The sequence below is a fragment of the Sebastes umbrosus genome, chromosome 2 (assembly GCF_015220745.1).
Source record: "Sebastes umbrosus isolate fSebUmb1 chromosome 2, fSebUmb1.pri, whole genome shotgun sequence".
In the NCBI taxonomy this organism is placed as follows: Eukaryota; Metazoa; Chordata; class Actinopteri; order Perciformes; family Sebastidae; genus Sebastes; species Sebastes umbrosus.
This window is the reverse complement of record NC_051270.1, coordinates 25,440,799-25,454,913: the sequence shown is the minus strand read 5'-3', so window position 1 is coordinate 25,454,913 and position 14,115 is coordinate 25,440,799. Positions and strand designations below refer to the sequence as shown.

The following is a 14,115-nucleotide window of genomic DNA, read 5'->3' as shown; positions in this document are numbered from 1 at the left end:
AGGTGGAGGTTTTCCTTCCAATCAAGGAACTACAGCAGGTGGTTTCACTGATTGGCAGACCTTCAACCACAAAGGACAGGCGACACAGTGAAATCAGCTGGAAGACAGCCGTGTTCACTCTCAGCTTTCCACAGCACATGATTGGATACCTTGATATAAAGCTTGGGTTGGGTACTCCGCTGTGATTATTTGTAAAAAGCCAAAGCTTGAGGAATACACCGTACATTCCGTGTGGCACAACTCTTGACCTACAGATTCCAGTTGTTAATTTCAGCCGACTATGTGGCTCCTCAGCTTTGAGAGTGAAGAAAACAAGGGCATGTGAATTCATGTGACTGAAGTTACCTCACAGCTACTTGTAAAAACTCTATCTGGGTTGGAGTAACATTAAAGAGGACAGTAGGAGGAAGGGGGGAGGAAAGAAAGAGGGGAAAAGAAAATAAGTGAACATCTGAACTGAACTCCCCCCAAATCTCATTTAGGCCAAAACAATCAGGCCGGTGAAATCAAGCAGATCTAATAAATGCTGAAGGCGCTCACTAGACCTCCAGGGACCCTATAACAGTGTTATCAGCACTCTCCTTCAGGCCTGTTGTGAAGATATGGTTTAAACTCCCAGCGGAGACTTCAACGGTGGAAAAAACATTATGACATAATTATAAATTAAATGGGATTACAGTAGAGAGTAACAGTGTGACCTTGTTGAAGTGTAAAGTGTAGATCTACTCAGTAAAGTTATTATAAGGAAGCAGTGCCAGCTGCTTCCATCTGTCCATGCATCCATCCGTTTTCTTGCTCATCCTGTTCAGGTCACGGAGGATTGAGACTATCCCAGCATGCATTGGGTGATTGTGGTTTTCAAATTAAGGTTTTTGCAGCCTGCAAACTGCCTTGTAGATAACTGTTGCCTTACGGGGATGTGTATAGGGTACAAATTTAACTAATAGATATCTCCATGAAACTTCCCTAGTTGATTATTTACACTAAGGCAATAATTCTTTGCATAACAAGTTTTCTGAAAATGTATGTTTAAATATGCAAATGGGGCATTATCTTATCAAATATGCGCTAATTTCCATACATTTCCAGAACAGAAAACTGAACACTGGACGCCAGGTTCAAAATTCTTGTTTCATTTTGTTGACATATTGGAGTCAAAGATTTGGATATCTCTTTTTATCACTCCATAAATCAGAAAATACTGTCAACAGTCATAAAAACAAACAAAAATGTGCTATGTTTTAGGGATAAAATGTTGTTTTTGCCTGGGGTGTCTCCCCTTAATTCTAATTTAAAACACTGTTCAATGTTGGTACTTTTTAAAAAAATAATATTTTTTCATTATTTGAACTTACACTACTATCAATTCAGATAAAGTTAATGTGGAATGATGTGTCCAATAATATAACTAACAACTGCTAACAAGATCACGCTATGTAAAAATAAGATCAATAGAATTGATCAGTGCGGGGATCACCATTTCCAGTTTAGAATAGTACAGAAATGTTATTAGAAAAACGTCATGACTGCTTAACCAACATTTTTTTTAAATATCTTATGTTGACCATTTGTTCCTTATTTATTCCTTTTATTGTTTTATTCTATTTTGTCATGACTAGGCCTGCAACTAATGATCATTTTCAAAATTGATTATTTCTTTTGATTAATGGCCAAATCTATAAAATGTTAAAAATGTATGAAATGCTCATCACCATTACCCGGAGCCCTTAGTGATGCCCAATTTGTCCAACAGTCCAAAGATTAGCTCTCTACATTGATATGAAACAGAGAGAAGCAGCAAATCGTCACTTTCAAGAAGCTGATAAACACATAACGATAAATTTCTGTCGGTTGATTATCCGATTCATAATTTCAGCAGTTATGACCCGGGAAGCACTTTGTAAATCAGACAAGCATTATTATTAGCACCATTATCAGCTATCAGTCACAATCATCTTTTTTGTTAATGTGGTCTCATAACTCATTTGTAACGACCATGAGCAGGCCGGACTAGGTTACATTTATTAAATCTGTATTCTCACTTTCCAGGCCTCTGTGAGACAGCAACTGTAACCACAGATTCTGAGGTCAGTCAATATTTCCGATTGATCGCTCCCGAGGTTCTGAGGAGATCAATTTTCCAAGAACACCTCAGAAAAATGTCCCTTTAACGATCTGTAAGTCTGCAAATTACAGTACAGTACAGCTGTGACTATAGTCCTTGGAAATCCTCCCCGGAGTCAACCATGCCTTTTTCAAAACCTTACAGTAGTACACTGGCCCAATAATCGTAGTATATGTAATCTATCAAGCTGCACAGAGACATACTGGAATCAGTTCTGTGGACAACTAATCAGCCCTGACCTCTGGCGAGATCTGTTGGCCTCATTTCATGGAAGAAGACTCTGGTCATCAGTACACGTCTCAACCCCGCATCCTCACCAGCGGCTCTCCCATCCATCACCCAGGGGATGTTAGCCTGTTAGTGGTGCTGTTAAGCTTCTGCTGTAGACATTAGCAGATGCACTTAGACTGTTTTCACCATAGTGAAATGCTAACAGATCATTACACTTTACATTCAGCTTTCAGCATTCAGCACAGGGACCCCAGCCACCGGTTTAAACTGTGGTGCACTGAGTTGCTTTTGTGGTAAACTTAACTTCTTTAACCAACTGAGAAAGGTGGAGATTGTTTTATTTCTACAAGATATATACGATCAGGAAACTGCGTATCTTCAGAAAATAAAAGACATGCAGTGTGATTTGAGCAAAATGAATTGTTAATAGTGTGAAATACCACGTTCCTGTGACAATGACGGCTGCATTAAATAGACCAACACACACAAATACAGTCAATCTCTATCCTCAAAAAAGGTCTACAGCTTATTTTTTCCGTACAATAATTAAATATCTTTCAAAAACACACATCAAATTTGTTATGGTGTTAAGGCAACACCTGCAACTAATGATTATTTTCATTGTTGATTAATCTGTCGATTATTTTCTCGATTAATCGATTAGTTGTTTGGTCTATAAAATGTCAGGAAATGGTGAAAAACGTTGATCAGTGTTTCACAAAACCCAAGATGACGTCCTCAAATGTCTTGTTTTGTCCACAACTCAAAGATATTCAGTTTACTGTCATAGAGGAGTAAAGAAGCCAGAAAATATTCACATTTAAGAAGCTGCAATCTTAAACATTTTTTCTTAAAAAAAATATTCAAACCGATTATCAAAACAGTTGGCAATTAATTTAATAGTTGACAACTAATCGATTAATCGTTGTAGCTCTAGTTAAGGCCTCACTGGACACACTTGGACTGATGTAAATTATGACAACATACTGATCATTTCAGAACCTGCACACGGCAAAAATAGATGACAGACTTGGCTGACTAATTGTACTTTCACAGCATGCAGCCACTTCACTCAAAAAGCCAGAATTATCAATAGCTCAAGCCACACATGAACATTTCATTTCATTGTGATGAAACCTTTGCAAATCCATGTGACACGATGACAAGTAGCCGGCCAAAAAGAGAATTAACACCATCAGGACTCATCATCAGTTATTGGGTCCAACCCAGCATATTTGCATACAGCAAAGTTTAAATATAGACTACTGGATGTCATATTTTCACTTTACAAGTAGGGCTGCGTAATATATCGATATTTAATCGATATTGTGATATGAGACTAGATATCGTCTTAGATTTTGGATATCGTAATATGGCATATGTATTGTCTTTTCCTGGTTTTAAAGGCTGAATTACAATAAAATGATGTAATTTTCTGAATTTACCAGACTGTTCTAGCTGTTGTATTATTTGCCTTTACCCACTTAGTCATTATATCCACATTACTGGTGTTCATTTATCAAAAATACTCATTTTGTATTCTGTGAAAGCACCAGTAGTCAACCCCACAATTTCGTCCCAATATCTAAGTATTTGGTCAAAAATATTGTGACATTTAATTTTCTCCATATTGCCCAGCCATAGGTGAAAGTTAATCATTCCTCTGTCTTTTGTAGGCCTAGTTTGTTTTTAAGAAGAAAAAAAATCAATTAAAACCATAAATCGGATGGGATGGGGAAAAAATCTGAGATTTAATTTTTAGGCCATATGGCCCAGCCCTATTTATAAGGTATATGCATGGAAAACATATGTACCATGGCTGTGGATACCATATACTGTGAAATGACTTCTTATGTGGAGACATTCTGTGGATTCATAGATAGTTTAACTGGGCAGGGCCTGGCTCCCCTCCCTTTGTTCCATGCAACCCTTTCCTGTCTGTGTAAATACAACACTTAAGCTCCGACACATTTTGGATTTATATTTTTATAAACACTAAATGGACATGTGCACTCACTAGTGTAAAATCAATAACCACAATTAGATTTTGTTTTATTTTGAAAGCATATTGATGCACTCAGCTAAGCAAGTCTTCATAACCTGCATGACTATTTATTGTCATTTAAGATATGACAACAGATTTGTTATTCCATACGACGCTGTATTAGGGTCACAGTAGGTAAAAAAAAATTACAGAGCCGGGGGAGGGGGGTAATATTCTGAGAAAAAAAACTCAGAATTTCAGAGATTAAAGTAATAATAAGTAATAATAATTAATAATTCACCATAATCTGTGGTTCAACACAAGCAGTTATGTTATGTGCCTCTTCTGTGTTGTATTCCCTTCACACTGACACAGTGACAGGTAAAACCGTCATGTGTAACTATGATAATGCAGCTTGTTCGGAGTAACGTCTTCTCAACAGTTGGTTTTTAGTGTTCGCTGTGCTGAAATAAAAGACACGCGCCTTTGTGTGATCTAAGATAGAAGTTTGTCGTCTCTGTTTTCCCGTTACTTCTATAATATTAGTACTTATGTTCATAAAAGAACATGAAAGAATACGTGTATATGTATCTTTCAGGACCTTTCGCCTTGCTCAGTTTTCAGAGTTTTCTTCACGTAAATTTCTGATTTAATGATCTCTCAAATTTGTGATTTTTTTTCTCGTAAATTCAGAGGTTTTTCTCAGAATATTACCCCCCTTTTTCTTTACCTAGAATGGCTCTAATACGCTGTTGTAATTCCACTAACCAAATAGCCACAATTCCTACTGTGGATATAACTAACATATTCTTTGCTCATATAAAATAAATGATACCCTCCATGATTTACTTGGGAGGTGATGCAGAGTCAGGATGAAAACAAACGCTGAGCCAATCACTTATTAATGTTGAGGGAATAGTAGAGAAACCGCCTGATGTTATTACTGAGGTAGAAATTTCAAACAAGTTTGTATTTTCAAACCTCCTCAAGTGATAAATACATTCAGTTCCAGCACCTGAAGCTGGCACACACCACACACACCCTGCTGTTTGTAACCTGAGATCAAAAGAGCACCTAAATGTCTAAAACCTGACCTTTAGGGCAACTCTACTACACAGACCGCTCCAGGCTGAGCTGCTGTCACTGACTCTGCTCACTGCTCACCGCATTCGCCATGACTCATGCAAACTCTTGACTCTCATCCTGAGCTGGTGACTCCGTCTGAATCCAAATGACATGTGTTTTGTGAAAAGACTGTGACATATTCCTGCATGTGAGCAATGCTTTTGTGCTCGGCGCAGCGTGCTACTGTGTGCCAGGCCCAGGCCCGCACCCACGTGATGCAACAACAATGATGTAACAACAATGACAGGGCTCCCCGTCCGTCATTACGGCTTTGTCTTTGACATGAAACAAACAGGGCACTGGCATGCAGCACAGCAGCAGAGATGTTTTACTGAGAATCAATGCTTTTGAATTGTCTGATGCATCTCCTACACATGCTATAGCCTAGTAAAATCAACAATAATCTTATTTTTACATACACAAGGCTTTTAACACTAGAGGTGATAAAAAAAAATTGAGCTGTTCTATTATGTCTTCATTTGGTTGGTACACACACGTATCCATCTTTGCTAATAAATGGTAAAACTCACCTGGTCTCACTGCTCAAACCGTCACTACATCAATACATCATCCCCGAGGTAGATAAAGATGCTGGACCTGAATCTGAAATCTGCACAAACGGCAAACTCAAGTCCCATCTGAACTCCACATTAGTTCTTTGTTTTACAGACAGCAGGTTGATCCGGTATGACTAGCAGCAGGTGTTTTAGTATCCTACTATTCCATCTCATTCACATAGTGAAGTCTGCTGCTGCAGCAACAGCAGCAGTATCAAGCCAAGCTGTGGCACCCAGCCTGCTGGTTACAGCCTCTTTATTTTCTATCACATTCTCTCCCTGAGAAACCTCCACATCTATCACCACTGTAACCAAGCTCAATAGAATATTTACTTTGTCTGGCAAACATCGTCACACACACACACACACACAGGAGAGAGCAGATCTTATAAACTGGTTTGAATACAAACAGGATGATAAATTCAAACCCATTATCATAACAGAGAAATACAAACCCTGAGTCTTACAGTTATTGAATATGCTTCTGCAACATCATCGTTCAAAACCTAAACCTTATGGCGAGGTACCAAAAAGTGATCCAACGATAATCTGCAGTATATTTTGTGTATCAAACAAACACCCTCTGCAGGCTTAAAAGGTCATTGTACAAAATTTGTTTTCTCATCTTCAACTTGACTTGTGGCAGTGGTGGCCTAAAGGTTAGAGAAGTGAGCTTATAATAAAAATAATAAACTTTATTTGTACAGCACCTTTCCAAACATAGTTACAAAGTGCTTTACATACGTTAAAATAGTGCAAAAATCAAGATAAAACAATACAGACTAAAAACATAAAAACATAGGCCAGAATAAAATGTTGAACAAAAAGTCAACAATAATGAATAGCTTGAGACCGGAAGGTCGCCGGTTCAATCCCCCGGACCGGCAGGATAAATCTGGGTGGGAAAGCGAAAAAAGAGTGCTTGCCCCTCCCTCATTACCACCACTGAGGTGCCCTTGAGCAAGGCACTTAACCCCAACCGCTCCAGTGGAGCTGCTCAGTGACCAGCAGATCAGACTGTGGTTGTACTGGGCAGCTTCCAGGTGTGAATGTGTGAACTGTGTGAATGTGATCAGGGCGTTCCTGAAAAGGAGAATAGATGGTGGCCACCAATGAACAACTGTTTTTTTTCGCAGGGGTTCACATTTAGTCTGGCACAGTGGGCAACCTCCAGTTCTGAAAAATTAATCCAATGCAGAAGTGCCTTAAACTTGCGTTCTTCTCTGGTTGCAAAAAGAAGTCTGATTGTATAGAAGTCTATGAGAAAATGAGCCTACTTCTCACTTGATGTATTACCTCAGTCAACATTGTAAACATGAGTTTATCTCAATCGCTAGTTTCAAGTCTCCTTCAATACAGCATGATGTTCATTTAGTAAATTACGGTCCCATTTAGAGTCAAATAGACCATACAGCAGGGGATGCTTTAGGTCGTGGCTTTAGCGTTGTCCGGTCTGGGAGTTGTCCGTGTTTTCGTCTTAAAAATTTAACCATTTCACTGCGTGTTTTCAGTTCATTCATATTTAATTGTAACATTTTTTGGTCGCCAAAAATGTCTTATTAGCTCCACCCTCTCGTGTCACTTCTAGTTGCAAAAAAACAAGATAGCGACGGCCAAAATGCCAAACTCGAGGCTTCAAAACGGTAGTCCACAAACCAGTGGGTGACTAAGTCCACTTCTTGTATACAGTCTATGATCTGATATTTAATAAAACAGGATGCTTGGTTGTCTTAGAAAAAGGGAAGCTGTGCCAGTGTGGCAAAGTCAAATTTGTTTTGCTGCACTATACTACAGAACTACATTTCTAAATTGAGTCAATCTTAAACCAACAGATACAAAACACCTGTAGACAATGCTTCAATAATCAGTAGCGGTGTGATTATTTACTCTTCCCTGGTTATAGGTCATCTACCACTCTTCACACACTGTGACTCTAAATGTCAGCATCAAATACAGGAGCTTTTACTCACACATACTGGAGGTCAGTAGAGATTATATGTAAACTAAGGTGTGCCAAAGAGGACACAGGTGAACAGACTCCAGCTTTCACTCCAGCATCTGCATACATCCTGGATGTACTGTATCTGACATTCACTGTAGCACATTTAGTTTCTCCAGTAAGTATGGAAGTCCTGTGCCGATCCATGTTATATGAATACTCAACGTGGTGCTTTTATTTGGTGAATGAAAAATGTATATATTTTAAAATAGCTGGGAGTAATCATAATTTAATATGCTTTATTGGCATGCATGTAACGAGGACAGTGTTGTCAAAGCATCAAGTAATAGTGACATTATAAAGGAAAAAAATCTACTTTTCACAAAACAATGTTATAACAATATTATTCATGCTGTGTGTACAAACAAAATGTATGGCTTCACGAGTGGCTTGAAAAAGCGGTCCAGCTCGCTATCACTGTAGAGAAGTGAAAAATAGAGCTTGATTTAAAAAGGTATATATGCAGCATTGTCAGTTGGCATTTGTAAAAGGACCATTCAAAGTTGCCCCGTCCTCCCTGTCTCAATGAGAGAGAAAGAGAGCGCAGCTTTTTGTGGAGCAAGCTATAAAGTGAATGCAATACAAATATTTGGTCCTTAACTAAATGTAAGGTAAAGTGATTGCAGTATGTTTAGTGCCAATCTAGGAGTTTTAAGCATATTTCCATGATTAGCAGGATAATATCGCAATTATTTTGGGTAATCGTTAATCGGTAATCATCCCATGTCAACATTGAAACATATCAATATCATGTGATATCCCTGGGGTTGTGTGTTAAACAGTTGAACTATCATTAAAGAGAAGCTCTCTAGGCACACAGGTATGCAGCGACTCCCCTATCCTGCAGGTAGATTCTTATGGTGTCAGAATCAATAGGAATCAACAAGAAAGGAACAACATTTGCTTGGGGGGACAGGTTGAAGAGGAGGTGGCATGTAGTGAGGACACAACCCTGGACAGACAGGCTACTGAGAATGCTGTGGTTAAGCCCGGCTGGTGTGATGGTTCGACTGCAGCACGGTCCCAAAAATCTCTCCCGTCTCCTCTGCTCCTCTGTCATACATCCATCTGCTCCAGTCTCTCTCTTTTTCTGCCTGGGTCAGTGTTACACTCTGCTCAGATCAAGATTCTGTCTCCAGCATTTGTCACATCCCTGGCTCTGCTCCTGCTGTCCTCTAACGATCCTGTCTCTTCCTATTCTGTCACACCACAGCGCTATTCTGTCCATCCTAAAGAATCTCACCCATCTCCTCTCTCCATCTCACCCTCTGCCTCTCTCTCATCTTCTGTCTTCCCGTCCTCATGCTCTCTCCTTCTTCTCCTCCTACCCACACACTCATTCAGTATTCATATTTTAGAGGACATCTATGAGCATGAAACCGAGCGTGTGCATCTGCACCATTTTTTCGGTGCAGAGGAAACCTACATTTTCTCCTCGAGCCTTCCCCTGTCCCCCCCCCCCAACCCTCCTCTTCCTTATCTAGCTAATCCAGATTCTGGTTTTGGTTTCGTGTTGCTCATCTTTTTTTAGACTGAAAGCCATGTGCCACTCACTCCTACTCTCCCTCTGCCTCTTTCTCCATCTTTTTCTCCCACTGCCACCCACTCAATCCCTTTCACCTCTTCCCACTCCATTTTCTCTTCTTTCAGTTGATGTGATAGTATGTGCACTGCAGATTGCATGTGTGTGTTTGTGTATATACATGAATGTTTTTTTGTGCGTGTGTGTGTGTGTGTGTTGGGGTGGTAACATATGTGCTCTGCCAACCTGTCTTGTGGCATGCTGACACAAACCATGCACAGATCTGTTTGTCATGTATCTGGTCAGATACTGAAAATAACTGCAGCAGTTTTGTCCATGCAACACGCTCCTGCAGCCACAGGATTTCAGCAGTGTGCCGAATGGATTGCGGTGCTTTAAAATTGGCACATTTTTGTATTTCTCAAACAGTTGTCTAATAATGGCATCACTGCAGAACCACATGATTTCAGTTCTGCAGCTTATGGATTTTGCAATACACGTGCAAAGTGTGTCCGGGGAGGGGAGACACACAAACACACATCCGCCCGCAAAGCACCTGCCAGATCATCAATACTGCCTCCCGGGGAATATCTCAGAGTGATGCCCTTTCACATATTTGGATCACATGTCCCATGATGCACTTGAAAATGTTAATGGCCTCGTTATCGCTCATGAACTTACTTTTGCTATGCTTCATGTCTGACAAGTGAATACACAGAGGTTATACTGGAACTCCTGTTTCCCATTTTTTCCAAACTTTTAGAATAAACAATTTTCAGTCCATTTAAAAATAATTAATTCATTATTAAATTATTGTATTTTAATTAACATGTTTTGCATTAAAATGTGCCTTTTATGCCTACATGTATTCTGCACACAGACAACAAAATGAACTTCAATTTCAAGGGCTTGTGGCATATTCAAACTACAAGAGTATCTCATTTGGGGTTTATTATCTCAGACAAAGAATTCAATTTATACCTGAGCTGAATGTTCGTAGTTTAACTCCTTAGTTTAGCTGATAAATATATCAATTAATGGAAGGGATTTTCCCCTAAATGAGTGAGTACATTTATTTTATTTTAAAAAAAATCTGTTGAAAATAGAATTTCCTTTCTTCTCTCACCTACACGTCATCTACGCAGCAAACACGGCAGTACAGACAGGCTGTTAAATACAGGCCTGTAACTTTTGCTCCCAAACTTATGTCCATCGTTAGTTTAAGACTGCTGCTTATTTATTCCTTTTACATGGTGTTTGTTACAGCACAGAAGTACGTATAATGTATATCAACATGGGTTTATGATTTCTATGGCTTCATATACATAAAAACAATATACACATGGTATTTATACCATGTTTCATAATAATGGCCGGAGGGTGTGTGTTATTTCCAGATAATGGCTCTGATGCAGTGTCATTATTGTCCTAAATGATTATGAAAAGGCCTCTAAGACATCTAGTAGGCATTCAATGTAATGACTACAAATCCTAAAGCCTTATTATGTATTTTAACATAAAGGCTTTTAGGGCAGCACAAACTATATGAGGAAGGGGAAGCTGAGGACAAAAACATGAAGATGAATAATTAGCAAACATAGAAAACTTAACAAACGGCACTAAACTTTGACTAAAGAGGTACTGACAAAGATACAAGAGAAACATAAAAAACCCACATCAAACCGCCGAGGCAGTTATATCTCACAGGACTTCCTTCTGTCTGCAGATCAATAACTGTATGTAGTCGTGTTATATTCCCATTCAAGCTGAGTAGTTATTTAAAAATTAACAAGCTTATTTTCTTATACCCTGTCCTGTAGACATACTCTTGATCCGAACTCTGACCATCCCTGATTTACACATGCAACAGGACACATTCCTTTAAGGCTGTAGTCCAAATTATAAGACACAAATATGAGAAATAAGTGGTAATTTAATACTGCAAAATTCTCTACTTTGCTGCTGCTTTGTCCCAAAGCACAGTGATTTCTACTGGTTAACACCCAAACACCAGCATTAGGCCCTGTTCAATCAAATATCTAAAAAAAAGCTGTCAATATTAGAGCAGAGGAGCAAGTTTACTGGCACAAGGAGAGGTCACACATTGTGTGTATGTGCTTTGGAAAACAAAGAGGCAACACACTGTTGCCAGGCCTCCCTGGAGGCATTTGGGTTTCCACTAGGGTTGAAGCCTACAGGGATGCCAGTGAAGTGTAAACACTGGTATTGATGCAGCCTTACATGGATGGGCTTGGGTTGATTTTTTACTTATATGTATTAAATATGTTTTGTGTAAGCTAGCCTATACTCAATAGGCTTCAGGTAAGATGCAGGACGCAGTGCTGAAATCAGAATAAAATAAGAAAGATGTAAGTAGTAAAAGCTGGGATATATAGACTCATAAACACTCTGCCCATAAGAAACTTATCTGGTGCCTTAGCATAAAACAGAAGATTACAACAGGCCACTTTATGTGTAATTACTAACATTTTGCTCAAAAATTGTATAACTCTTAGACTGGATAGTCATATTCTTAATTTTTACATTATTATATAAAGTTAGAGGTGCCCATTATCCTCGTTGGGACAGCTCGGTACTCCCCAACTTGCTGAATGAAGGCATTTTGCACTTTTTTATTTTATTGTCCTTTATTTAACCAGGTTAATCCCATTGAGATCAAAGATCTCTTTTACAAGGGAGACCTGGCAAAGACAGCAGCAAGACAGTTATAGTGAAAATAACAGACAACACATAAATTAACAACATTAAAACTTGCTCATACAAAACACTTGCACACAGACAACCTGCCCTTGCATGGGCATAGAGAAAAACTATATCCACAACTGGAAGTCGTGAGAAAAGGAGGGACCTAATTATCAGCCAAATATTCTCAGTGTGAGTGATAAGACAGGTGAGACATTCCCCTTACTGTCGCTGTGCCAGGTCCTTTTCCTAAAAAGGAAACATGTCATCTACTGCCAAACCACAAATCAAGCACAATCATAGCACTGAATATCTGATGTTATAGCAAACTCATCGAGGAGTCAAAGGTCTTTAGTTGCACAGTTAAGAACAGGAATCCTTTCTCTGGCCCTTGAAGTCGGTAGATTTAAAAACATCCAGGAGGACAACAGGTTGTGCGAAGTATGCAAGTTAGGAGAGGTTGAAAATGAATCACATTTTCTTTTGTACTGTCCATACTAGCCCGTTTGGGCTGGGCAATATTATTTATGTATGACACAATAATAATAAAAATAAAAATCATGTAGTCTGGATATTATATGCTTTAAGTCTGGTTAGTGGAGTCTCCTTCTAGTAATGAAAAGCCCAGTGTTGTGACCATATAGCTACTAAATACCCAAAATAAGTCAGCACCAATATTGGTAATGGTGTCTTTCATACTTTAACTGAATACGTTGGGATACTGGCAGTTTAGAGACTGCCACATCACTTTGGACTCTTGTAACTTGTCATTATGGCATTTTATACTGTAAATTTTGGACATTAGTAATGGCCCTGGCTAACCAGCTTTTAAGAGTATTTATTGCTAATGCTTATTTTCAATTTTATTTATTCTTATTCTATTCTTAATCTTGTTGTGTGCTTGTTCTATCTTTTGCTGCTGTAACTCAGAAATTCCCCCTTGGGGATTAATAAAATAAGATAAGATAAGATAGAACTTTATTAATCCCGAAGGAAATTCTTGTGCCAGAGATTGCTCAAACATACAACAAAATTACAACAAGTTCAAGTGTATAAAATAAAAAAGTACTATTTTCTAGCACCAGTGCCTAATAGAATAACACTTAAGTAAGATACATTTAGTAAAATGAGTAAATAAGACAAGATAAGTAAAATAAAACAGGTAAAATAAGCTAACAAACAGAAAAATATGTAATAATGCACATGTTGGACTACGTACCTACCTACCTACCTACCTAACATGTCATTATGGCATTTTATACTGCAAATTAAAAAAAAATGATGGAAAATACACAATAACTGAACCACTGAACTATAGTTAGCTGCAGCCCTGTAGGTGTTTATATGTGCAACAGCATCATAATGTTTGCTTCCAGCAGCAGCAGCAGTATGTAGTGTGTTATCTCATTCAATCAGGACAGCTGCTTAAGGAGGCATCCTGCAGGCCTAAACTAATGGAGATGTGGCCTTTAAGAAATGAGTCTCAAACCAGCACTGAAAAACATGGATTAAAAAACTGAGTCCAAGAGGCAAACTGGCATCTCTCCAGCTACCAGTTCACACTCAGTACTTGGTCCATGCAGGGACTTGAACCGGTTCCCAAGCCAAGTCCCTATGGACTGGGCTACTACTGCCCAAATACTAATACTAAATACCAAAAATAAGTCAGCACCAATATTGGTAATGGTGTCTGACATACTTTAACTGAATACTTTTGGGGTGCTGGCAGTTTAGAGACTGCCACATCACTTTGGACTCTTGTAACTTGTCATTATGGCATTTTATACTGTAAATTTAAAGAAAATAATGAAAAATGCACAATTACTGAACAGCATCAAAATGACACAATAATAATAAAATCAAATAAAA

General features: G+C 38.6%; 1 protein-coding gene across 2 annotated transcripts in view; it reads right to left on the bottom strand.

Annotated features, from left to right (window-relative positions):
- Window positions 1-14,115, bottom strand: part of dagla (diacylglycerol lipase, alpha) — a 49,215-nt gene that overhangs the window by 33,540 nt on the left and 1,560 nt on the right. The window lies entirely within an intron of this gene.